Source organism: Leptodactylus fuscus, chromosome 6, assembly GCF_031893055.1.
Source record: "Leptodactylus fuscus isolate aLepFus1 chromosome 6, aLepFus1.hap2, whole genome shotgun sequence".
Lineage (NCBI taxonomy): Eukaryota > Metazoa > Chordata > Amphibia > Anura > Leptodactylidae > Leptodactylus > Leptodactylus fuscus.
Window position 1 is genome coordinate 72,351,964 of NC_134270.1, and position 26,760 is coordinate 72,378,723.

The following is a 26,760-nucleotide window of genomic DNA, read 5'->3' on the forward strand; positions in this document are numbered from 1 at the left end:
CTGCAATGTGTGGATGGGATTGCACTCACTATATACCTACACACTCAGGCCTGGTTCACATCTGCGTTCAGTAATGCATTCGGGGAGTCCGCATGGGGACCCTCCCAAACAGACTACCGAACGCATTAGCAAGCGGTGTGCAGTGAAAGCACACATAGACTATAATGGGGTCCATGTGCTTTCCGTGCGGTGTCCGCATACAACATGCGGACAGAAAAGTACTTTACAATCTACTTTCCTGTCCACATGACTCATGCGGACACCGCGTGGAAAGCACATGGACCCCATTATAGTCTATAGGGTCCGCGTACTTTCACTGCACACCGCTTGCTAATGCGTTTGGTAATCCGTTCGGGGGGAAGGGGGAGGGGGTTCCCATGCAGACTCCCCAAACAGATCACCGAACGCAGATGTGAACCAGGCCTTATACATATACCATATATACTCACACATATACAATACAATATACATATACAATGCTATAGCACATATATATTTATATACATTCACATACCTCCCAAACGTCCCGATTTCCGCGGGACAGTCACGATTTGGGTGACATGTCCCGCGGTCCCGGTTGGAGGGAGATATGTCCCGATTTCAACTCAGATCTGCGTCCAGAGGACGCAGATCTGAGTTGAACACATATGCGGCTGAAGGAGCTGACACAGGTCAGCTTCTCGCTTCGCCGCTGCCCGCGTCTCTCCCTGACACATGCGGCTGAAGCGAGGAGCTGACCTGTGTCAGCATCTCGCTTCGCTGCTGCCGCCGGCTCCTGGCTTGTAGACGCGATGTGACAAGCCAGGAGCTGGCGGCAGCGGCGAAGCGAGGAGCTGACACAGGTCAGCTCCTCGCTTCAGCCGCATGTGTCAGCGAGAGAGACACACAGCGGCGAAGCGAGCACGCGAGCAGCTTCAGCCGCATGTGTCAGGGAGAGACGCGGGCAGCGGCGAAGCGAGGAGCTGACCTGTGTCAGCTCCTTCCTTCAGCCGCATGTGTCAGCGAGAGAGGCGGGCAGAGAGCGGCGAGGGAGCGGAGGAGAAGGTAAGTTTAACCCCTTCCCGCCGATGGCATTTTTTGATTTTCGTTTTTCGTTTTTGACTCCCCTCCTTCTAAACCCCATAACTTTTTTATTTCTCCGCTCCCAGAGTCATATGAGGTCTTAATTTTTGCGGGACAATTTTTTCTTCATGATGCCACCATTAATTATTCTATATAATGTACTGGGAAGCAGGAAAAAAATTCAGAATAGGGTGGATTTGAAGAAAAAATGCATTTCTGCGACTTTCTTACGGGCTTTGGTTTTACGGCGTTCACTGTGCAGCCAAAATGACATGTCCCCTATATTCTGTGTTTCGGTACGATTCCGGGGATACCAAATTTATATGGTTTTATTTACATTTTGACCCCTAAAAAAAATTCCAAAACGGTGTTAAAAATTTTTTTTTCTAAAAGTCGCCATATTCCGACGGCCGTAACTTTTTTATACATAGGTGTACGGGGATGCATAGGGCGTCTTTTTTTGCGGGGCCAGATGTACTTTTTAGTTCTACCATTTTCGGGAAATGTTATTGCTTTGATCACTTTTTATTCAAATTTTTATCAGAATTAAAACAGTGAAAAAACGGCGGTTTGGCACTTTTGACTATTTTTCCTGCTACGGCGTTTACCGAACAGGAAAAATATTTTTATAGATTTGTAGAGCGGGCGATTTCGGACGCGGGGATACCTAACATGTATATGTTTCACAGTTTTTAACTACTTTTATATTTGTTCTAGGGAAAGGGGGGTGATTTGAACTTTTAATACTTTTTATATTTTTTTATATTTTTTTTTACTTTTTTTTTTATTTTTTTTTGCATTTATTAGACCCCCTAGGGGTGTTGAACCCCAGGGGGTCTGATCACTAATGCAATGCATTACAATGCTAATGCATTGCAAAAAATCATCATCTCTTTTGCAGGCTGTATACACCAGCCTGCAAAAGAGAGAATTTGCAGACTGGCTGGGAGCCCTTAACAAGGCTCCCGGCTGTCATGGCAACGGGGGGTCGGCCCTGGAGCATGCTCCAGGAGCCGACGATCCCTGCCAAAATGGCGGCGCCCATGCGCCGCCGGGAAGATGGCGCCTCCGGCGCCTTTGACAGCAGCGCCGGAGGGGTTAATGCCTCCGATCGGTCCGGGGACCGATCGGAGGCATTAGAGCCGGTTGTCTACTGCTTAAAGCAGTAGACACCCGGCGGCTATGACGGCCGCCCGGCTCCCGGGCGGTTGCCATAGTTACAGACCCGACACGCGCCGTACTATTACGGCGCATGTCGGGAAGGGGTTAATGTGGAGGTGGAACGTGAATCTGGGGGCAGATGAAGGAGAGGACGGTATGACAGTGGGGGCAGAGATGGAGAGGACGGCATGACACTGGGGGCAGAGATGTGGGGACATGAATCTGGGGGCAGAGATGGAGAGGACATGAATCTGGGGGAAGAGATGGAGAGGACATGAATCTGGGGGCAGAGATGGAGGGACATGAATCTGGGGGCAGAGATGGAGAGGACATGAATCTGGGGGTAGAGATGGGGGACATGAATCTGGGGGCAGAGATGGAGGGACAGGAATCTGTGGGCAGAGATGGGGGGGCATGACACTGGGGGCAGAGATGTGGGGACATGAATCTAGGGGCAGAGATGGGGGGACATGAATCTGGGGGCAGAGATGGGGGACATGAATCTGGGGACAGAGATGGAGGGACATGAATCTGGGGGCAGAGATGGAGGGACATGAATCTGGGGGCAGAGATGGAGGAACATGAATCTGGGTGCAGAGATGTGGGGACATGAATCTGGGGGCAGAGATGGAGGAACATGAATCTGGGGGCAGAGATGGAGAGGACATGAATCTGGGGGCAGATGAAGGGTGTATATGAAACTGGGGGAGAGATAGAGGGGGGACATATAATTTACGGGTGACTGTAGGAGGATTATACTGTGTGCGGGCACATGAAAAATTAACGAGTGGGTGGAGTCAACACAAAAGTGGGCGGGGCTAAATTTGCCGCGGCGCGCTACGCGCACCGCACATTTTGTCCCTCTTTCGGTTCTTCAAAAGTTGGGAGGTATGCATTCATATACCATATAAGTCATATATATACTTGTATGAATACTATATATACACACACACACATATATACATACACATTATTATAGCATACAGTATATACTCACACATACCTGTATACAAACATACAGTACTCACACAGTATACAAGACACATACTTTACACAAATGTACATATATACATATTAAACATACAGATTTTACAAAAAGAGTTTACTCACCTATTCCAGCAGTAGTGAACTCAGCAGACGGCTCCTGTCCTCCCCACACGCTACGATGTAAGAGGACTCAGTGTGAGGGGGAGGGGGAGGAAGTGCGTGCGGGCAGCAGGGGATACCTTACAGGAGAGCAGCAAAGCAGCTGCAGGTAAGTGAAGGGAGCGACCGTTAGCTGATGCTGAAGAAAGACACATTGTCCTCCGATGTGTACTTCTTCAGCATCAGCTAATGGGGGCCCCTGTGTGTGGAGGCAGATGCATTGGCCAGGTGCCCGGTTGGGGCCCCTGGCCATCCCGATCGGGCCCCGACCAATGCATCTGCATTGGTAAAAATCAAAACTTTAAGTCAGGGCCCGGGGGCCCACAGGGGGATTCCCCGGTACACCGGTGGGCCAGTCCGAGCCTGCTCTCCAGGACCTTTTGTTACGTCATCCTCACAGTCTAAGGACCTGAAAGGTCCATTTTACAATTAACATTGCAGCATTTTGCAGAAATAGGAACTAGACATGGGTACAGATACAAGACGTAGGTGACAACATCAGATTTTGAATCTACTTTGATGATCATATTGTATAGTATGAAAAGAATGCTGAAGTGAAGTATTGAAAGAAGCGGCCACATACAGTATGAGCATCACCCTCTCCACTCGAGTCTATGGGAGTTATGGAAACACCCAAACCATTAACTTCAAAATACTTAAAAAAAGAGCCATAATCATGTATTTCCATCTGTATATTATTTTCAGCAGGGTAGGCTGATCACTGAGGGTACATGGTGGGTGCCTTAATGTGGTGGTATGCAAGGTATTGGAGATCCCACAGCATGTACCCATATGCCCTCCATATAATACATTACATGACAAAATTAGAAGACAGTTGAACACTTATACAGTTGCTGAACATTGTGTCCACTTTTCCAAAAAAGCTTTCCTCTAGATTTCACGTGATAATGTTGAATAGCAAAAAGTTTACGTTCTTCAATTGATATTTGAGAAATCAGTTTTTTTTGCAGGAGATTTACTACACTAAAATGGCCTAACAATGTCTCCCACTGTAATTTGGAGGCAGGTGTGAACCTAGCCTCTCTGCTACCTACGGCGAACTACAAAAAGTGCCCCCCTCCCTATGATAACCACACAGCTAACTTCGGGTGCATGATAGGGCCCCCCTAATTAGGATACACCCCTCCATTGACAGATCAAAAATAATCCCCTTATTTGGCCCCCATAGAGTATAACTCCACCTTTTTTATACAACCCAATTTTTTATGGCCCATCACATGATACATGACCAACCCCCCTTTTTTTGGTCAACACAATACATAGCACCCTTTTTCTGGCCCTGTTCATGGTATACGACCCCCTTTTTCTTGCTCCCCACACAATATATGACCCCCTTTTTATGGCTCCAACACGATATATAATCCCCTTTTCTGGTTCACCACACGGTATATGACTCTCTTGTTCTGGCCTATCACACAGTATATGACCCTCTTTTTCTGCCCCATTACATGGTATATGACCCACTTTTCCTGAGAAATCACACGGTATATGACCCTTTTTTTTAGTCTCCATACGGTATATCACCTCATTCTTTTAGCCCCCCACATGGTATATGACCCTTTTTTTGCCCCCCAGTGTATGGCTCCGTGTTTCATGGCCCCACCGTATATGACCCCTTCTTATAGCCCCCACAATATCTGACCACTTTTTATGACTTTTTTTTTTTACTCCCACCCACACAGCATATGATCCCCCTATATATATATATGGCCCCCAAAACCGTTACTGATACCCTTTTATAACCCCCGCAGTATAGGACACCTTTTTGAAAGTCCATCTACAGTATATCACCCATTTACTCCCACTCCCACAGAGGAGCATGGACAGGTGAGTCAAAATTATTGGCAGCTGCTTATTGCAATAACAATAAGTAGCTGCCAATTATTTTTTTTAAAAAAATGCCGCTCCCCAGTTTATTACACGAGGCGCTGCCTGAAGCACTGCCTGTTTTTTAACTGATTTACATCACTTTGATATCTCCTTCACCCCCATTCACTTCAATGGCAGCGCCAGAGATAGCCAAAGTGATATCACTTCAATGGGAGAGCTGACCACCAGCAGTCCCACCCACGTTCACTCCTGCAGACGTCACTTCATGGGACAACCCCTTTAATCCCATTCCACTGTCATTTTTCAACTTTCAATTTCACTGCCCGCCTTCCAAAGGCTGTAACTTTTTTATTTTTTCATTTGAAGAGCTTTCTGCAAGCTTAATGTTTACAAAACAAATTGTACTTTGTAATGGTACCTCTGCGCAATGTACTGGGAAGCAGGAAAATTCAGAATGGGATGTAATTGTAGAAAATCTGCATTTGTATGACTTTGTTTTTATGGGGTTCACTGTGCAGCCAAAATAACATGTCACCTGTATTCTATCGGTTGGTACAATTCTGAGGATACCAAATTTATATTGTTTTTTTCCGTTTTAACTCCTTAAAAATCTAAAAGTTTGCAAAAAGAAATTTTATGGCACCTGTAACTTTTTTTTATATTTCCAGGTAAGGGGATGCATTATGTGTCTTTTTTTATTTTTGGGACCAGATATACTCTTTATTTCTACTAATTTGGGGAATGTCTTTTGCATTGATCACTTTTTCTTCAAGTTTTTATGGAAGATGAAACAGAAAATAAAATGTCAGTTTGGCTCTTTTGATTTTTTGTTTCTCCACTACAGTGTTCACTGTATAGAAAATATATTTTTCAGTGTTAACCATAGACTGGGTGTTTTCACAGTGATACCTAATGTATATGTTTTTTACTTTATTTACTAGAGATGAGCGAGTAGTACTTGATCGAGTAGGTATTCGATCGAATACTACTCGCTATTCGAATGGAAAAGTTCGGTGCAGAACCAGTATTGATTGGCCGAATGCTATACAGTCGGCCAATCAACTCTGGTTCTTCTCCTACCTTTAGAAGTCTCCGTGCAGCTTCCCCGCGGCGTCTTCCGGCTCTGAATTCACTCTGCCAGGCATCGGGCCTGGGCAGAGCCGACTGCGCATGCCCGCTTGTAGTTCGCGCATGCGCAGTCGGCTCTGCCCAGGCCCGATGCTTGGCAGAGTGAATTCAGAGCCGGAAGATGCCGCAGGGATGCTGCATGGAGAAGACTTCTCGGAGGATCCAGCCCGACCCTCACTCGTGGACTTGGTAAGTGTAATTTGATCGAACGTTGCCTACCCCTGAAACGAGCATTTTCCCCCCATAGACTATAATAGGGTTCGATATTCGATTCGAGTAGTCAAATATTGAGGGGCAACTCGAAACGAATATCGAATCTCGAACATTTTACTGTTCGCTCATCTCTATTATTTACGTATATTTATATGTGTTCTAGGAAAAGGGGCGTGATCTGAATTTTTAGTTTTTTTTTATTTACTTTTTTTCTTTTTACACTGTAAAAATTGATCGGGGGTCTTATCACTTATGCAATGCATTGCAAAATGGCAGCATAGAGCAGCCTGTAATAGGAGAAAAGCCTGGTAGCCTTCAGCTGTTATAGTAACAGATTGCCAGTACCGAATCTCACTCCCGGGGCTGCGATCAATGGGAACATGCGGCCTTGATCAGCTTTGCCCAAAGTGCTTACGGCAGGTCATCCAGGCACTGATTGTGGGCATTGCCACTGGTACTCTGCTGTATAATACCAGAGAGTACTCACTGCTGCATCTCCCATAGTTGTGAAATGCAGTCTAACTTACAGTTTGTGTGTCGTAGAGCAAGAAGAGCTGAGCACAAGCATTGATATTATTTACCCTAAAATGTACACATTTACAAAGGGTAAACATGGAAAATGCACATGCATATGCTGAAAGACAGCCTCTTAAATTTAATAACAGTCCAAGACAGATGGCGGCCTCTGGATCCTTGTTCAGAGCCAGGCAGCCATGGCAATAGATTGCACCCTCTGAAAGCAGAGTAGGAGAGTCAGGGGGTGCAATGTTGTAAAACCCCATAGATGTTGCAATAGGAGTTATCCATGTCTCCTGGAGATGCAGCATATTGTTATATGTGAGAACCCACTGATACCCTGTGTTCATGGTGCCGCCTTGTGTAGCAAAATTCGGTAAGAGGTTCACTGACATTAAGTTGATCATAAAGTGTCCTGCCAAAACACGCCAGCGATTAGTTGTAATTTTTGGGGGAACCCAGCAGCGTGGGCAGTTTAAAACAGTTTAGAACAACAGTTTAGAACAAATGGTTGAAGTAGCACCAGACTCTATGGCAGCAGGGTCTTCCTGTAAGTTGTCCCAGATTCAACAGCACAGGCCTGCATTTTGTGTGTGTTGCTGCTGTTCTGCGTGGAAGGTCCCAATTTCAACGGTATCCTCAGAATGCAGATAGCTTTAAGTATAATGGTGGTTCTGTATATGGTACTACACCCGGTATAGGCAAGAGTCCACGTGTTCCGTTTGCAAGCCTATGAATGTGTTGAAAAAAAACACAGCTCTCAATTTCGTGAAAACTGCTTCAGTGATAGCTGTTTTGTTAAATGTAGCAATATGTAAAATATTTTAAGGTGAAGGTTTTCGAAGTTGCACAGTCTGGACAAAAGGCATGAATGCAATGGAGCAAATGCACCAAGGAAGACAGCGGTGTCTCCTTTGAAAGTTGGGAGATGTCTAAGTGGTGGTGCTGGGCGGGGGAAGGGGCACTTATAGAACCTCTGCACTGGATCCACCAATGTGTTAAGGTGGCCCATATCCAGTTTCCCTACAGTGCCAATGTAAGAAAAATGAAGCACTACACACTTCCCTCTAAAATGAATGGGCTATCAGTGCAATGTATAGACATGTTGAGTCCACCAAAGAGAAAGATGCTCTTTGTAGCCACTCTTTACTCTGGATAACTGATGAGGGTCACATCCTTATAATTCCTTAAGGTGGTATTGAAAGTGTATTTCCTAAACCAGGCCCCCCTTTTAATGCCACATAAACTGGCAGCAGATATTGGATTGTGCAGCTGATCCAGCTGTGCTCTATGTTACACCACAACAGCTGTGGCAATGAATGATACAGTCAGAAGATTCCAGTACAGTTCTCTCTACTGTTTCTTTTTGGAAACTAGTCTGTTACTAATGCGGCTCCACGTGTTCATACCACAACACTACTGTCTTGATGTGCCAGGATCTGTTGCTGTGAATAGTTTATAGACTGAGGAATGGAATAATGCTGAGTCCCCTCTTCACACCCTTTTCAGCAACAAATGGTCATGGGAATGAGCAGGTCAGTGCCAACAAAGGATTATGCCACCTACACACATATTAATGTCATTTTCCTCTCTAAAAGGGCATACAACCTACTGTTTGCTAGTCTACAAACCCCAGCATTCATCAGTAAATGATAAACATGCTCAGGCTACTACAAGTTCCAGCAAAACTGGTAAAACTAGGACTTGAGTCCTGAACAGCCAGCTATAGCTATAGGCAGCGCTGTAACTTGAAACTCCTGGACCCCATTCCAAAATCTGGAACAGGGCCCCTTGCACCCCTTGTGCCATTTACAGCAGTGGTATATTTTAGGGAGACCTTTGGTGCCCAGGGCCTGGTAGCGACTGTTACCACTGCACACCCATAGCTATGCCGTTGGCTATAGGGTTAAAGAGGTTAACCATCATAATATGGACTCCTCATGAAATGTTTCTGGAACATTGCAGCAGAGTTACTAATCTCTCTATATTATAAAAATGAATGTTTGTCTGTCTGTCTGTTCATTATGCGCAACCAAACAACTGGACCGATCTTCACCAAATTTGGCACAAAGATACGTCAGGTGTCCGGAAAGGTTTAAGATGAGAATCCAACTCACTCGGACGTACCGTTCCGGAGATACAGCTTTCCCAACACCCTAACCCCCCATTAGCCAAAACAAACTTGCAAGTCTTTCACTCATATTCCAACTGGAATACACACGGTCACTCCACATGTACGATCCAACACTGATATACAAACTGAGATACACACATCAGAGGATTAGATACACAGGTCAACACACAGTATCACATGTCAGAGGATGAAATATGCGTGTCTGCACACAGTTCCCCAAGCCGTAGGATTAGATACACGTGTCTGCACACAGTTCCACACACCAGATGATTAGATATGCACGTCTACTCAAAGTACCGCATGCTGAAGGATTAGATACACAGGTCAGTGCACAGTATCACATGCCAGAAGATTAGATATGCATGTCTGCACATAGTTCCACATGGCTAAAGATTAGATACGTGCGTCTGCACACAGTTCCAAATGCCAGAGGATTAGATACGCGCGTCTGCACAAAGTACCACACGCTGGAGGATTAGATACACAGGTCAGCATACAGTTCCACATGCCAAAGTATTAGATTTACGCGTCTGTACACAGTTCTACATGCCAAAGGATTAGATGCGTGTGTCTGCACAAATTACCACACACCAGAGGATTAGATACAAGGTCAGCACACAATATCACACGCCAGAGGATTAGATACACATGTCTTCACACAGTACCACACGCTGGAGGATTAGATACACACGTCTTAACACAATACCAAACGCAAGAGGATTAGATACACACGTCTTAACACAATACCACACGCCAGAGGATTAGATACACAAGTCTGCCCACAGTTCCACACACCGCAGGATTAGATATGCGCATCTACACACAATTCCACATGCCAGAGGATTAGATATGTGAGTCTTCACACAGTACCACACGCCACACCATAGGATTAGATACGTGCTTCTTCACACAGTTCCACATGCTGGAGGATTAGATACGTGTGTCTATACATAGTTCCACATGCTGAAGGATTAGATACGCGCGTCTGCACACAGTTCCACATGCCGGAGGAGTAGATACGAACGTCTTTAAACAATACCACATAATGGAGGATTAGATATGTGCCACTGAATACAATACCACACGGCGGAGGGTTAGATACAACTACTGCACACAATACCACATGGGGAGGGTTAGATACAGGCTTCTGCACACAGTACCAGATGCCAGAGGATTAGATACGCATCTCAGCACAGAGTACCACATGCCAGAGGATTAGATACGCACGTCTGCACACAGTTCCACATGGCAGAGGATTAGATACGTGTGTCTTCACACAGTACCACACGCTGGAGGATTAGATACGCATGTATTAACATAATACCACACGCCAGAGGATTAGATACGCAAGTCTGCCCACAGTTCCACACACCGCAGGATTAGATACGCGCCACTGCACACAATACCACAAGCCGGAGGATTGGATACATAGGTCAGCACACAGTATCACACGCCAGAGGATTAGATACATGCATCTTCACAGAGTACCACACACCAGAGGATTAGATACGCAAGTCTGCACACAGTACCAAATGCCGGAGGATTAGATACGCACGTCTTAACACAATACCACATGCCAGAGGATTAGATACGCAAGTCTGCCCACAGTTCCACAAATCGCAGGATTAGATATGCACCACTGCACACAATACCACTCACCGGAGGATTGGATACACGCCAATGCACACAGTTACACACGCCACAGGATTAGATATGTGCATCTACACACAATTCCAGATGCCAGAGGATTATATATGCGCGTCTTCACACAGTACCACACGCCATAGGATTAGATACGTGAATCTTCGCACAGTTCCACATGCCGGAGGATTAGATACGTGTGTCTATACACAGTTACACATGCCGCAGCATTAGATACGCGCATCTGCACACAGTTCCACATGCCAAAGTATTAGATATACGCACATCTTTAAACAATACCACCAATGGAGGATTAGATACACGCCACTGCACACAATACTACACGGCGTGATGTTAGATACACACTACTGCACACAATACCACACGAGGAGGGATAGATACATGCGTTTGCACACAGTAACAGACACCAGAGGATTAGATACGCATGTCAGCACACAGTACCACACGCCGGAGGATTAGATACACACGTCTGCACACAGTACCACACGCTGGAGGATTAGATACACAAGTCAGCACACAGTACCACATGCCAGAGGATTAGATACGCACATCTGCACACAGTTCCACACGCCGGAGGATTAGATACGTGCGTCTATACACAGTTACATATGCCGCAGCATTAGATACGCGCCAGAGGATACATGCCAGAGGATTAGATACGCGTGTCTTCACACAGTACCACACACTATTTCTAGGAGAAATAACAAAGAAAAAAATAATTCCTTCAGAGTTTCTTTACCAGTTATTAACCCCTTCCCGCTGGTGACATTTTTTGAGCCATATGAGGGCTTAATGTTTGCGGGACAAATTGTTCTTCATAATGGTGTCAATTATTATTCTGTACCATGCACTGGAAAGCTGGAAAAAAAATTCAGTATGGGGTAGAATTGGAGAAAAAGTGCATTTCTGTGACTTTCTTACAGGCTTCATTTTTATGGCCTTCACTCTGCAGCCACCCTGACATGTAACCTGTATTCTATGTTTTGGTACACTGAGATTTTTGGAGAATATTTTGGTCAGGAAAAATCCGCTCAGGGAAAGTCGGGAGACGTTTTTTGATGCCTTTTTTTGACCACTAGTGGAAAAAGACGTGACTTGACCTTTCTTCAGGCGAAAAAAACCCAGTGGAAGTCAATGGGAGACAGAAAAACCTCTAGCAGTTTTTGAAGTGGTTTTTAACAATTCTGCGTCAAAATCCGCGTCCAAAAGCCACAACAAAAATTACGAGGGGATTACATAGGACTGTATTGTGAGGCGTTTTTTGGAGGCGGATTTTGAGGCGGAATCCGCGTCAAAATCCAGATCAAAAAACTCCATGTGAACTTAGCCTTTCAGAGTAATTTTTTAGTTTTATATGTATTCTAGGGAAAAGAGGATGATTTAAACTTTTAGCTTTTTTTTTTTTTTTTTTTAAACAACTTTTTTTTATTGTTATAAAGGGGCTTGAACCTGCAATTTTTTGTTTGCAAGTCCCTTACAAAATGTATTGCAGTCTATGAGACGTTTGGTATGTTACTATTTTGGCTGGTACAATTATGGTGGATGTTGGGAAGAGGTAAAAGGTAGGCTGTCCCTACAACCCAACCCTGCAGATAGGTTATGTTCACCTGAATCAAACAGTGTTGTCTCCTTATGAACCAGGTATTGAGACAACGTCAATGCTGTGACTTTGTCTGTGGAAAAATTAGTCGTTGTCATTTGATTCATGGACCAGGAGGATTAGTGTAACAGACAGCAGATTGTGGACCTTCTGTACCACCTAACCAGTTTGACTGTTGGTTACTCCTAGGGGTGTTGTCTAAGTGGTCCCCTGGTTTTCACCCTTTAACCCCTATACATCTGGTCTTTGTTGCTGAGAACCACCAGGTCGGCACCTCTCGGAGTAAGCCTAAGGCCCCACGTTGCAGATTTTGTTGCGGTTTTATGAACCAAAGCCAGGAATGGGTTGGGCAGAAGGCAGAAGTATAAGTACTTCCTATATATCCCCATTCCATTTGTAGTCATTCTTGGCTTTGTCTTAAAAAACTGCAGCAAAATCTGCAACAAATAAAAGCTGTGTTTATGGAATATGGGGAATATGGGGCCTACTCGTGTATCAGGTCAAGAGACCTACGTGGGGATAGACAAAAAATGGGTGGTGCTTTAAGTAAAAAAGTAGCAAGACATCGGAAGTAAAGTAGGAAAAAACTTGGCACTCACCCAAATACGTAAAATGCAATCTTTATTGTTTAACAGTCCAGGTTAAAAACCAACAAATACGGGAGGAGGCACACTCGAAGTTGAGCGACAGCTGTTTCGTACTCTATCGCACTTTTTCAAGCTCAGTTTTAACCTGGACTGTTAAAGACTAAAGATTGCATTTTACATATTTGGGTGAGTGCCAAGTTTTTCCTATCATGAACAGAGCAACTGTAGATCACGGACAGTGTCAAAAGCAGAGGCAGAAATTAGGCCATGATCACTAAATAGAATATGGAATTCCGAACACCCTAACCAAGAACCCATGTTTCTCAGGCACATTGCAGAGGATTCATCAGGTTTACATAGGCAGTGCTCACAAGTGTATTCTTTAATCCTACAAATTGCAATGGTGCGTCTGCCCTATAGACATCAGCTGCAGAAGTGCACAGCAAAATAGAGACAGGAACAGTGTGAAGCAGAGATAAACTAATGTCTATCTACTCAAACAATAGTACGCCGGTAAGCGCAGAGCACCAGCTTTACAATCAGGATGAACTTTCTACAGAACTACAGATTTATCAACAGTAAGTAATACTACCTTTATAACCATGCCCTGGGACTTGTAATATAGCAGCAGCTGCACGTCCGAAATCGTCTGTGTTTTCTTTTATACCATAGGAAAATTGCATACGAGCAGAATCGAGTTAATACTTGGACCTCTGAGAATTGCTGCTCAGACATTACATAAGCAGCACTACTTTTTATATGTATAGCTAAGTGGTTGACCATTGATTTCTAGAACAGAATGGATCATGTATAGTATATTACAGTGGGAGAGTTGAGTCTTTCTGTGTATAGTGTTTGATCATTTCTATTATGGCTGCAGTTATATCAGAGTACATTAGAAGATAATGACTTCTATAAGTTAAAATATCCACTCATAAATGGTCATATGTCAGCATCATTACTCTTATATATGCCTCTTGTACCTAGCCTCTGTCCTACTCTGTATACAGTAGTTCATACAGCACATGTATAAAGTAATACTGGAAATGGCAAAGCTATGCCAAAGGTTGGATAAGTAACAAGAGCAACAAGAGGAATAAATAAGTGCATGCTATTAGAAATGAGCAAATACCATTCGATCGAGTAGATATTCGATCGAATTTTAAGGTATTCGAGATATTCGATTCCAATCGAATACCCTGCGGTAAATGCAGTAAAAATTTGTATGCCCTCCCACCTTCCTTGGTGCTTTTTTTGCCCCAATAACTGTGCAGGGAAGGTGGCACAGGAAGCAGGAAAACGTAGGCATAAAAAAAAAAAAAAAAAAAAAGGAAAAAGTCATTGGCTGGCAAAATCAGGTGACCTCTGATTTATAAGAATAGTGTCAGCCATATTGGTCTCAGATGCGGTTTGGAGATCTAGAGAAAGACATCATGAGCAGGGTGAAAGAGAAAGTTTAGTTTTTGCTAGGCAGGAAAAGTGAAAAACAACAGCTCTTTTCAGAGCTATACTGCAGGAACAGTGTACACATACACTGAACCTGCCAATGATGTGTCAGAATAGCATCAAGGGACGAGGGCGGGCACGTGGACGTGGAAATCCAGCTGGAGATCCAGTCTACAGTCCAGGTACTGGAGAGGGGCTGCCAGCAGTGCCCCTTGTCAGTAGCACAAGGGGGTGAGGACGTGGATGTGGAAATCCAGCTGGAGATCCAGTCCACAGTCCAGGTACTGGAGAGGGGCTGCCAGCAGTGCCCCTCATCAGTAGCACAAGGGGGCAAGGACGTGGATGTGGAAATGCAGCTGGGGATCCAGTCCACAGTCCAGGTACTGGAGAGGGGCTGCCAGCAGTGACCCTCGTCAATAGCACAAGGGGGCGAGGAAGTAGAAATTCAGCTCCAGAGATCCAGTCTACAGTCCAGCTACTGGAGAGGGGCTGCCAGCAGTGCACCTCATCAGTAGCACAAGGAGGCGAGTATGTGGACAAGGAAATCCAGCTGTGGATCCAGGCCGCAGTAGCTTGACTCCAATTATATACTGGAGAGGGGAGCCAGCAGTGCCACAACATCTAGCGGGGTGCAGGGTGTAGTGCTGACGAGGCCCGAGCACCAAGAACTTATACCAGGGTGGATAGCAGATATTGTGGACCCGCAACCAGCATGTCCCATCCACAGTACTGACGAGACACAGTTCCATGTGTCTGTGCCAGCTCACAAGCCATGACCACTTCTTCCCGTTGTGACTTGTAACCAGGGGTGAACCTAGCCTCTCTGCTGTCACAGGCAAACTGTAGAAAGGTGGCTCCAGTGGCCCCTCCGTACGGTACAATGGTTCCTAGTGGCCTCTCCTCTCAATATAATGGTCCCCAGAGACCTACTCAGCCAGTGTATGATTTTTTTTAAATACTTAGATCAGTTACCCAGAGATCTCTGTAGCTCACCTCCCCTTGTCTGCAGCTTGATGCAACAAGTCTGTGCAGCATCCCAGAGTGAGTTGCTATATGTTTTATGTTTGTCACTTGTACCCCGGGGTTGTCTTGTTTGTCCTGTCTTACATGTTTTATGTGAAATGTGTAAAATCTGCCATTTTCTGACTATTTGCACTTTCTAACAGTTTGAATAATTTTGTACTACCTCATAGCCAATCATAGGCAATCATTGGCGGGGTCACAGAGTTAGTCCAGTCCAAGTCTAGCGCAGAGTAGCTGTTGCATCATTTACATACATGTGCCCTGCCATCAGCGCCGCACCTCTAATGAGGCGGCGGCAGCCCAGGCGTTTTTTTTTCTTTTACTTTTTTTTTTCTGAACCAGGTTCAGACGACTACGTATCAGCGTAGGCGGCTTCATCACGCTGTCTACGCTGAGACGCAGACTTCTTACTGCAGGAAAAAGAGGATGCGGCGGTAGTGGGAGCAGCACTCATGTCGGTAAGTATAATAACTTTTTTTGTTGTTTTATAATAGGCTGCTACCTGCTGGAGTATCTCCAGCAGGTAGCGGCCTATTCACCAACCTCCCCGGACCTGCTCACTGCCGCCCCCACTTCCCCTTGTACTATAGGCCGCGGAGGGCGGTAGTGAGTAGGTCCGGGCCAGGCCGCGATCCCACTACCTCCTATTATTATACTCGGGGGGGGGGGGGGGGACCACCGAGTATAATAATTGGAGCCCCAGGGGAGGTGAGAGTGGTCACCAAACAGGCCCAAAGCCTGTGTTAGTAGTAATAGCCTTTTACTGCTAGCACAGGCTTTGGGCCTGTAGGGCAACAGGCTGCTACTGCTACCACAGGCTTTGGGCCTGTATTGTACTGCTAACACAGGCTTTGGGTCTATTTGGTAATATCCCAGACCACGTGACGTCTGACACATTACCAGATAGGCCCGAAGCATGCTAGGATTAACATCGGATCCCGGAGAGGTGAGTAACAGTGTTTATGTTCCCTCACCTCCTTTGGGGCTCCGATTATTATACTTGGGGGTCTGACCACTGAGTATAATAATAGTTCATGGGTGTACAACTGTGGGGCATAATAGAGCTTGAAGGGTCCACTGTGGCCCGTGTAACCTCTATTATGCCCCACAGCGGCCCCCTGCAACCTTTATTATACCCCACAGTCTATTGTGCCACTTTGGGGCATAATATAGGCTGTAGGGGCCGCTGTGGGATGCGTGGAGAAGTGAGGAGCTAAAAATGTCTGTGTTTCAAATTTTACAGAGTAAAGTCACAGCTGGAAGAAGTGGTCATAGCGGTCCAAAGGGAAGAGATGGGAAATGTGGGAAGATGTCTCCTGTTAGTATTACTGCACAAAATATTACTGCATTTGATTTATTGTAATGTTACCGCTAGCACCCCCAACAGTCATCCCCCCCATCCCAGACGATCAGAAGATGAACAACACCCCCCCCCCGGATTCAATATGTGGGGGTGGGGCGTCTTTTGATCGTCCGCCTCAGGCAGCAGAGAGGCTAGGTTCACCACTGCCTGGGTTGCGGAACAGGGGAAGAACTCAGCTTGGAATCCAGAAGACACCAGTCCAGTCTCTAGGAGGGAGTCTTCTTGTTCCAGGTACGTTCCAGAGACAGTCCTTGAGATAGGGAAAAAGTATTCCAGAGAGATCTGCTTCTGTGCCAGTAAAAGCAACAGAGGTACCTGACAGGAGTACTTCAGCAGAGCCTAGTTCTTCAGGTACTCAGAGCTCTATCAGGACCCTTTGCCCCGTTCATCCCCTATCTGCTGATATAGGGAGTGGTACGAGTGGAAGAGTAGGCAAAGTATATTTTGCAGAGTCTGTGTCAGCCTTAGTAAAACCTCCTAAGTTCAACGCTTTGGGTAGTGCAAACTGTATCTGTACCCATCTGCAAGCTGCTGGTGACTCTGTGAAGCTGTGTAATAAAGGAGTTCTTTGGTTTACCCTGCAACACTGGACTCCTAAGTCATTACCTGCATCAACACCAAGGGCACTTCGGAACATCAGCTCAGCAACTAGAAGTGCCCTGGGAGAAACAAGACAATATCTACATCATCCGGTAGTGCTGCAGGACTCACCTTGGATGCATGCAGCTCTGGAGAGGGATTGGAGTGAGAGTGGAGCGTCCCCAGCTTAGCAAATGGCACAGCCAGTGTCATCTTACTCTCACTTCCTGATCTCCTCTACTGGGTTGCACACTACATCTACACTGAGCAGCTACAGCTGCCTGAATTTAGTTGTATGGTGCTGAATTTGATGTGGAATCCGTATCAGATTCAGCGCTGAAAAAAAAGCCTCCCATTGACTTCAAAAGGTCCCAAAGGAACTCATTGAAGTCAATGGGAGGCTTTTTTGCTTCAGCACTGAAATTCCACACCAAATTCCTCACCATTTTTCTCCGTGTCAATGGACCCAAACACAGCTTTTTTTTTGTTGCAGATTTTTTGAGCCAAAGACAGGAGTGCACTGAGCAGAAGGTAGACGTATAAGAGCTTTGGCTTCAAAAAAATAAACAAAAAAAAAACCTATAGCATAATCTGCCACAAAAAAAGCTGTGTTTCCACAACATGTGGTCTCCACCTAAGGGTATGAGGACTCGGAAACCGGTCCAAAAAATGGCTGTGCAGTGCATCAGCATCCAGTCACGGCATTCCACTCTGGATTAGGCCCAAATGCATGGGCCTAATCAAGTGGGAGTGTTTGCGCTGCAGACACTGCAGCGGATTCCACTGCGTAATCTGCAGCAAAAAAGGGCAGGTCAGAACGAGCCTCCCGGTAAGGACCGGAGTCAGGGTCAGGCAGTGCAAAGTGACACAGCTGGGAAAGCAACACTGTGCAACTAATGACAAAAGGGGTCGTAGGCCCTGCGGCTATAACTATGCTGTAGATCTGAGATGAGGCAGACCAATGCACTTGCTAATTGAAGTGCGCCTGCCACGACTTCTACGCTACTGTCCAGGCGACTAGGGTCAGGGAAGAGGAGGCCCTGAAAGTGCTAGGGACTGGAGTCACAAGGGCCACACCTAAGCAGAAAGCACAGTGTAACATGCAATGCAAAACAAAAGACAAAACAGCATGGAACCAGGGAGGACCACAAGTCCCAGCAAAAACACAGTAGAGAAAGGTCAGACGAGCCAGAGGTCAAGCCAGGAGATAAGAGTAAAGTACCGAATCAGAAGACAAGGAATATTCAAAATACAATCCAAGTATACAATAACCAAAACACAGACTGAAAGACTCTCAGACAGGAAAACTGACAGAGCAGGAGACCAGGACAACACAAAGTAAATGGCTGGCAAGGATCCATGCCTGGGTGGGGTTTAAATAGCAGCAGAGAAAACCACCCACAACATCTGTAATGGCTAATGGCATGGAGAACTGAGAGCAAGGAAAAGATTAACCCTTAATCACCTAAGCACAACCAATAGAAGTCTTAATACGTCTCCCGGGGAGGCGCCGCGCATTTAAGTCAATGGGAGGCGGTTATTTGAGCCGCATTCTGAAGCGGATTCCGCGTCAAAATCCAGTCCAAAAAAAAACGGTGTGAACCCAGCCTCACATGCAGAAGTCAGGCAGATAATACTTGCTTCAGGAATTTGAAGCAGATTTTAAAAGCTGATGCTGATTATAAAAATCCACTAGCAAAACTGCTTAAAGGGGCTCTATCAGCAAAATCATGCTGATAGAGCCCCACATATGCGTGAATAGTCTTTAAAAAGGCTATTCAGGCACCATAAATGTTATATTAAACTACCCCCCGTTTTAAAATAATAACCTAAAAAAGAATGTGATCTACTTACCGAACGTGCACGCTGGGCGGGCATTCAGGGTGCGCCGTCTTCTTCATCCACGCCTCTTCTTCCTCCGATGTCTTCGGGTCCCGTCCTCCTCCGGCGCTCGTGAACGGACTTTGATAAAAAAAAATGACCTGGGCGCATGCGCAGTAGCCGTGGTAGAAGCCACGTGCTACTGCGCATGCGCCCAGGTCATTTTTTTTAATCAATGTCCGTTCGCGAGCGCCGGAGGAGGACGGGACCCGAGGACATCGGAGGAAGAAGAGGCGTGGATGAAGATGAAGACACACCCTGAATGCCCGCTCAGTGTGCACGTTCGGTAAGTAGATCACATTCTTTTTTAGGTTATTATTTTAAAACGGGGGGTAGTTTAATATAACATTTATGGTGCCTGAACAGCCTTTTTAAAGACTATTCACGCATATGTGGGGCTCTATCAGCATGATTTTGCTGATAGAGCCCCTTTAAAGAAACACTCCAACATCAATCAGAGTTTCAGACACAATCTGCCTGAAATAAAAGCAGGATACTTTTCTGCTAGGTGAAAAAAATTTGAATTTGTCTCCCATTGGAATGAATTGGAAGCAGACTTGAGGTGGAATTTTCCTCAAAATCAGCCCCAAACTACTTTGTGGGACCACTATGGGTTATACCAGATCTTATATAAGGTAATTGTTTTTTGGCAGCTACATCCCTGTTTCTCTGTACATGGAGGCAGAAAAATACAGCTCCAGGATATAGCCAGAATATGCTAAACATAGTACAGAATAGGTTCTCTTTAAAATAAAAAAAAGTTACAAGCTAGAATTCTCTTTTTGGATACATGTAACACTTAAAACCAAAGCTGCCAACTGCACAGAGAGACGGAGCTGTACACGTCAAAGGGAGTGCCTGCAATAGAGAACATCTAATGGAGATACATAGACAGAATCTGAATACAGTGCTCAGCACTAACCATTCTATAGTCTTGATTTTTACAATATTCCCATTATTTAGTATTAGCCCAATTTTATTCTTATTCTTGCTACATTTGTTATCGCCCTAGTGATGCAATAAAAGATGAAATATATGTGTGTGTATGGGTGGGGGAACGTGTGTGTATGGGTGGGGATGTTCTATCTCTATATTAGAAGGATGTCATGAAAGCTGTTACTATGTAACAGAACTATAGGTGAGCATGAAGTCCTCATCCTATAAACTCCTAATAATCCCTTTGTTTTTTTTCTACAAAGTGTTTCATGCTTTCCTCAGTTACATCTTTTATAATAAGAAAAAGATTGGGGGCAGCATTACAAAATGTATATGTTTTCATCAGAAGTGATGGGGGCACTCACTCCACTTATAATCGCCCTGCGGGGTGAATAGTGAGCTGCCTGCATTACTCACCATTCAGCTCCCCACTTTATAAACCACTACAAAACTGACAGAGTGCTGAATTCAGCGCACTGTCGACTTTTCTGTTATGTGCCCAGGGCTGGAGATATTGGTGCCGCTATAACAGCACCAATGTCTGCCCACTGTCAGAAGGGCGTTCCTGAAAGTCTAGCCGGGCTGTGAGGAATGCCCCCCTGACAGTAGTTGTCTATAGCCCTGTAATGTCAGAGGGGGCGTTTTTTTACTGCCCACCCATAACACTAAGCTGTGAGGAACGACACCCCCCCTTCCTCCTCCTGACTGTACTCGTCCATAGCCGAGTACTGGGGGTGTTCTTCACAGCTCAGCATCATTGCCCTCTCTGACAGTATAGGGCTATGGACGAGTACTGTCAGGGGATGGGGGGAGCATTCTTCACAGCCCAGCTAGACTGTTAGGAACACCCTTCTGACAGTGGGCAGAGATCGGTAAAGGCACCAATATCTCCAGCCCCGGGGCACATATTGGGAATGCTGACACTGTCAGCTTTCTAGCAGTATATAAAACTGCACGTGGTTGAGAACCTCTTTAAGGGACCTTGCAAAGGCTGAGAAACATTGGTCTAGAACAGGGGTGCTCACACTTTGTCAGCATGTGAGCTACTTCTTTAAATGACCAAGCTCTAAGATCTACTACCCACTTCTTGTGGGAGGGGCCGGGGCTGGCCTGTGCGTGGGGCCAGGGCAGACCTGTGGGCGGGACGGGCATGTCTGAGGGCGTGGCTGGACATGTGGGCGGGGCGTATCGTGAGAGGTGGCCGCCCAGGCATCCCCGCTGTCTTCTTCTTCACAGCGCAGGCTGAGAGTTATCTCTGGACACTGGCAGGCTGGGGCTGGGGCTGCGGCAGCCCCACCTGCCAGTGTCAGTAGATGACTCTCAGCCTGCGCTGTGAAGAGGCAGCACCCCGGCCCCCTCCATCCCTAAGAGCGGCCTGCAAGTGCTTGTTCACAGCGCAGGCTGAGAGTCATCTACGGACACTGGCAGGCGGGGCTGCCGCAGCCCCAGCCTGCCAGTATCTAGAGATAACTCTCAGCCTTCGCTGTGAAGAAGCAGACACCGGGGATACCTGGCTGCGTCCCGCGATCGACCCATACGTCCATTGCGATAGACCGGTAGATCGCGATCGACGTATTGGGCACCCCTGGTCTAGAATAAACCAGACTGTAAGTTTATTAGCTTATTTTGCTATTAGAGGTTAAGCTGCTTTTATTTTATAACTGTTCTGTAAGAGATGATCTATCTGTTCACTGACTTGGTGTATCTTTACATAGTCAGCAAAATTAACAAGGTGAGCTGAAATGTAAAGCATAACACACACCAAGAACCAGAGTCTCTGAGATTGCAGACCACCTCAGACTGCTGTTGCATACTGGAGGTAGATCAAAGCTGTATGCTATACAGGTAGACAAGATACTATAAAGGAACCAACACTGAACTAAAAAGCAGGTAAACATAATCTGAAATTGACCTCATTGTATATGGCCAAATCTGGCAAGAAATCTTAAAGGGCTTTTATGCAAAATATTTTTTATGGTGTATCAATAGCATATGCCATCAATATCTGATGGGGAAGGGGGGGGGTTTGGGTGATGCTCTGCCCAAACCAATCAGCTTTTTGGGACTGCTGTCATCTATACAGTGTACTGAGTCAGAAGCAGATGGCTCTGTAAGTTGTGTAGTGACAGAGCAATTCTACTACATCTCAACTACCTTTCACTTTAATGGGAACAGAGCTGCTGTAACACTGCCTAGCCTCTATATGAGGTACGACGCGATCTGCCTCTAGCTCTGTACACTATATAGCAGCAGCTGATTGGTGTGGAGGCCAAGTGTCGAACCAACATAGTCAGATACGGTTGGCCTATCCTAATGGTTAGCCATCAAAGAACATCATGGAAAACCACCTTAATATTAATTGTACAGAAGCATTATTTAGACATTATATAGCACTGTTATTAGTTTTGGGGGTTTTATGTATGGAGCTGCTATGTCATTGGATGTCAGTATTATTTGAGCACTGTATGATGAAACTTACTTTGTGTGGCACTTCTGTATAACTTACTTATTTAGAAGACTGTATTAGGCCAGATTGCAGCGTTTTACAGTCACTGCAAGGTAGATGAGATTCTAGCAAATCCCATCTACACCTTGCAGGAAAATAAGCACATTGGAGACACTGCGATTTCCAAAGCCATTGGAAGCAGAAAGTCTTTCTTTGCAAAGCACTGCCACCACGGTTTTTTCTGCAGCGCTATTTTGCTGCATCCCGCTATGTGCGGTCTTACCCTTAGGCTAAGGCCGCATGGGATGTCTGGCAGCAAAAAAGTGCTGCGGGAAAAAACTGAGGCAGCAACGCATCGTGGTTCTTTCCACAGCGCTATAGACAGAAAGTTTGCTGAGTTTTCCTCTGCGGACTTTCTGTTACAATTATACCTATGGAGAAACCGCCGGCGTTTCCGTAGGTATAATTGACATGCTACGATTTACAAAATCGTGCTGGTTTTGGAAATCGTGGCATGTCTGCACCGCGGTTTTTGGAATCCCATCCACTTTGCCCTTACTGTAAAACACCACGGTTTCCCACGCTGTATCCGCTGCAGGCAAATCGCTGCGTTTTTTTCCCATGGGGCCCTGGCCTTAAAGTGTTATTTGCCAAGCCCTGATAGAGAGAATAGCCCTTCTCAGCCATAGCCTATAAGTGCGCATCAAGATGAGGGGGGCCCATCTCTTGTACAAGTATACAGCTGTGACATTATTATTACAGTATTACCTGGACTAGTCCGCTATAACATTATTCATTAACAAAACGCTATGTAACATTAAACCTTGTACCCACTCCCCATCTCATCGCAGTCAGCAAGAAGAATCAGAACGGGTTTACTGCACATTTCCAGCAGCTCCAGCTTCTTCTGCAATTCTGCTCTCCCCATCTGACACTGTCTAATGTTACCCCTCCTACATCCAAGCCTCCTCCTTTCCTGGCCATCTCTAGCCCCAGCGAGCTGGCAGCGATCTCTAAGTCATCATCTGCAAGGCAAAGTCAGGGTGAGGGACTGCAGGCAGACACTCCTCTGGTAAGTCAAGTCTGCTTGGTTTTATTCTATGCTTTCCATTATTTGCTAGTGACTCGTAATTAGAGTTTATTGTCATTTTGGGGAGAGACCACTTGGAGTATTCTCATAATGTCCTGGGCATCTTGAAGATAGCTATGGAAATTATGTGGGAAGAAAACAAAGACAGAAGTGGAGAACAGCCCTGGAAGAATTCTAGCAGCCCTACAGGATGGGGGTAGTGACAGTCACACAGAAATAGCACACAGGACGCTCTAAAAAGTTTACTTATTTATAGTGGCAGTATATTTCAAGGTGCTAGACATTGAATGTAGTCTGCCTCATGAACAGCTGTGTACAGTGGAGCATACAATCTAGTAAAGCACAGATATGTATACGCACAAGGTAGGGGGGTATCTGGGTATATAATACATTCATAACAGTCCAACTATGGACAACCCCAATATTAGCAGTTATGCTGTCAACCAAAATCCATGGAAAAAAGAGCGGCCATTGCGGTTTAATAACTGATAAGTTGTATATATAGTGTGTTCTATAGTCACAACCTTCATTCATAAGGGTCTTAGGTCCACAGGACAGTACATTTACTGACAGTACTTCAGTTTTTCCGTCTGTGTTAGGCAACATTTTACTAAGTGCTGCCTACTCATATTACCTAAGGAATTACTTAAAGGGACAATTCAGGGCGAAGGGGGGGTTATGTTTTAGGCTACGAAAGGTTAATAATTGTAAAATGAAAAGATCAGCAAATTTGTAATATTCCCTGAATTTCAAATCCTTAACATTTTCAGTATGTCTGCTTTATAGTATGATGTACATAACACAGAGGTACGGTATCATTCTGTACAGCTTATTCTTCGCTGCTCTGCAGAAGACTGGCTGCTGTTTGTGGCAGCCTGTTCATGAATCTATGGCGCATGCTGTAAAACAATGTCAGGGGTGGAGAGTGAACTTTTTATCCAAGATTGTGTATATTAAATGAACCCTAATGACAGTGTTACTGGAGTCTGACCTAGTCCACAAATATCACCATTACTTTCTATGTGTGCTATGATGGGCCAGGGGGTTCTGGCCTGGTTTCAACCCCTGGGTCATGTTTTCGGAAGTAGTGTTCTGACCTCCAGGTCACTCCTCCCCTGATCTCATGGGAATTTACCCATACTATGGGGGCTGGCAGTCAGCCCCCATATCACAGGTAGTTAATCCAGAGTCTGCCGGATCGGGTAAATCAATCTAAACTCCCCAGACAATTGCTTTCAAGTGAGTCTATAGGGTCTGAAGTACACCCCAAACCAAGAATATGCTGCTTAGGGACTCTTTAATAGTAGCAGAAATGTCAGAATGCATTGATGTTGAAGCTGGGGTAGTAACTAAATGCTCAGGGGTTCTGGTGCAAAATCTCTACTAAGCCCCAATAGCAATTTCTCCTTCCCGCCGTCAGCCACAACCCACCCGCACATTCTAGCAGAATTTCCATTTCCCTGTCCTAGTCTATCTGGACTGAGATTATCATGAAGACTTGTTCTCTGTGTACACAAACTCCTCATCAATCCCATCAAGGCCTCACTCACTAATTGAGATCCCTCTGTGCTACAGCCCTTATCCACAGAATCCTTCCTTGACTATATGCTAACCAACTGCTACTTTTGGAATTAAAAGGTTAATTTTCTCTTAAATCTTCTTCTCCTGTCTCACTCCAGTGCACCAGCGGTTAGGGTTAATAAATTATGAAGCATAGACTATGTTCCCACTACCATTCTTACCTTCTGATGCTGTCATCTGTCATAGGATGACAAAAACGGACATTAATAGTAGTTAATGCCAATGACTATGATGTAAACAACATAACAGATTCTTTATTTCGTCATATTTGTTTACTTTTGTAATGGAAGCAAAGTAAAAAAACATGACAGAAGCTTTTTTTTACATCTGGGTGAACGCAGGCAGACACCTGTTGGAACAGATGAGAGCAACAGACATTAAATAATGGTAGTATGAACTCACCATAAGTCTGGTGAGAGTGATCTGTGGGCCCCCTGGCACATGGATCCAGTTGAAGCTGCAGCCCTTTAAAATAGCTGATCAGCGGGGGTTCGTAGAGTGAAATCTGATATTGTTGGCCTTTTCTTAACGATAGGACATCTGTATTGTGATCTTCAAAATGCTCTTTAGGTTCTTGTGTTATTGCCCACAGCAACTAACTCAACTTAAAACTTTGTAAGTAAAAATTTTTGTTTTTTTTGTCAAAGACAGCACAAATATTTTTTCTCCTCCTTTGTCTATTATAGTGCTACACTTTGTAATATGAAGTCCTCACAAGGATGTGTGAACTGCAAGAAATTTCTAAACTTTTATAGGTTTTCTCCTTATTTGTTCCAGGGTATTATTGCCAGTGTTTGTCCAGTTTTTAGAGAAGACTGAAGGGTTAAGTTGTTTTCACCCACTGTAAACTCGGCTTTTCATGGCCCTGGGCTCTTGGCACATATTAAGTGGGAATTCCATGTGCAGCAGTTGTCCAGTCTCACAGTTAGCATTTTAGTCTATGTACAGTAGTCAGACAAAGGAGTGTATTCTCCTGAGTCCGAATAAAAAAATGTGTCTGTAAATCATGAGAAAAATTTCATAAACAGACATGTTGCTCCATTTTTCAAACAGCCTTCAAGAAAACTGAAGGCAAAATGGTACTAAAATTCACCAATTGTTACCACCAGAATCACCTGGAAGCAGAGATCTTCCTTTGTGGGAATTATGGGATGGCCAAATATCAAATAGTCAATCTGTGCCAAAGCAACTGGGTGGAACCAAATTTTGTGGGCACCACCCCAAGGCTAAGGCCCCATGTGGTGTCCCGCAGCAGAAAAGGACTGCAGGAAAAGCCGTGGTGGCAACGCATCGTAGTTCTTCCCATAACGCAAAAAAACAGAAAGTTCGAAGAGATTTCCTCTTCAGACTTTCTG

General features: G+C 45.2%; 1 protein-coding gene across 1 annotated transcript in view; it reads left to right on the top strand.

Moving 5' to 3' along the window:
- Positions 1-23,718: 23,718 nt before the first annotated feature.
- The window catches only part of LOC142210809 (protein kinase C and casein kinase substrate in neurons protein 1-like), a 63,393-nt gene continuing 60,351 nt past the window's right edge, over positions 23,719-26,760 (top strand). Inside the window, exon 1 of the mRNA XM_075280247.1 lies at positions 23,719-23,806. The gene's annotated coding sequence lies outside the window, so the exon portion shown is untranslated. The remainder of the gene's footprint in view (positions 23,807-26,760) is intronic.